Consider the following 1,719-nt stretch of genomic DNA (forward strand, 5'->3'; position numbering starts at 1 on the left):
TTTTATTGCGAAATATTTTATAAACAGCCTTCTTTCTAAGCATGTCAAAATTATTTTTAAATTTTGAAGATTTTCCTCTATTTGGAGTGAATTTCATTATCATTACAAGTTAAATTTACGAAGTCAGCTTTTTTCTCATTTCTACTCGCTCGCTTGATTTATATCGTGTATCCAAAAATAATTGTTGATTTGGAGAAAAAAGCTCGAGAAACTGCAGATGGTGATAACAAAGTGAGGCTGACTGCTGTTTTCTTTAGAAACCAGATTTTTCCGAAGTTTGATAGAAAATCCGTAAATAATCGTACTTTTGACCATGTAAAATCTATAAAACAAAGTTTTCAGTTGCATGCAATGCAGATTCACTTAACAATATAAGCGGCTATAAATTTTACTGCATAATGCTGTTGTTGCAAATGGCAGTTATTTTAAAACATGGTTTTCAATATTCCCCAGTTAGCAGGGGCAAATATTCATGGAATTCGTCAATAGTTTTAAATTTTAGAACGAATTAAAAATTGGTTATATAAGCTTACTGCATTATTTTTTGTATCAACACATTTTTCTTTAATTTTTTTCAGCAGTTGGTCATTTTATTGAAAATAACCGTATCTTCATTTATGACTTTTATTAAATATTGTCCGACATTTAAAATTGTTCAGTTCAAATGACAGTCGGAATCTTACTGTGGTTTAATGGTGGGACTGATATTTTTTTAATTTTAAATTGGACTGTTCAGATTTTATTCTCCGCTTTGCTCGCATGCACGCATTTATAAATCAATATTCTATGAACCAGCAGGATTCATTTGTTTTGCACAAAGTGGGTGTAAACTTGGAGAAAAAAAATTAAAAATCAAAAAATCTATTAATTGTTAATTAAAAAACCTATTATCACATCAGCTGTATTAGGCACCTTTATTAATTACCCATAATTACGTTAGGAACCTATTACCACAATGGCAGGTAGTACCTGTCATAATTGTTAATCAAGCATCACTGATGTCAATAATAGTTTGGCGGTTTTTTTGGCTCCCAAAGAACAAAAGTTTGACAGGTTCAGCACCTGTAATAATAACCCTTTGACTTAGTACCGTTTCGGTTAAAGGGGCTTAAGAAGTCAAAATTATACCTGACATATTAGCCACATCTGTATTAAGATCCAATTTTGTTAAGGTTTCAAAAATAGTATGATTAAAAGTATGTCCATAATGTAAAAATAAGATTTTTTGAACAATACGAAAATTTAGTTGTTTATCTTTGCAAAATGTTCCTAAAATGGGATCTTTGACTGCCAGATTCTCCAACACCATCGAATGGAAAAATCTCTCGCTTTTTGAAACGTTAGAGATTTCAATAATTCTTTCGAAAAATATAATTTTTGAAAATAACAAATAACGATACTTACGAATCAGATTTTTATGTTCAAGTTGATTTTATTGTTTCATTTTAGATAGTATACAATTTATTTACATAAAATTGTTTACATATTATCTGAAAAAGTATTTTTGCCTTTTCAGAGAATGATATTTTAAAGTATGAATTCATCACTGGATCTGCTGAGTTTGAGAAATATGAGAAAACATTTTCTGGTTTCCATGCCTCGACAAACAAAGGAAAAATGGTCAACAATGTCTAATGGTTTTCAAGAAACATATACATATACAAAAAAAGAAAAAAACTTAGCATTCGAAAATTTTAATTTTAAACATACACTAAAAGA

The sequence above is a fragment of the Parasteatoda tepidariorum genome, chromosome 7 (assembly GCF_043381705.1).
Source record: "Parasteatoda tepidariorum isolate YZ-2023 chromosome 7, CAS_Ptep_4.0, whole genome shotgun sequence".
Taxonomy (NCBI): Eukaryota; Metazoa; Arthropoda; class Arachnida; order Araneae; family Theridiidae; genus Parasteatoda; species Parasteatoda tepidariorum.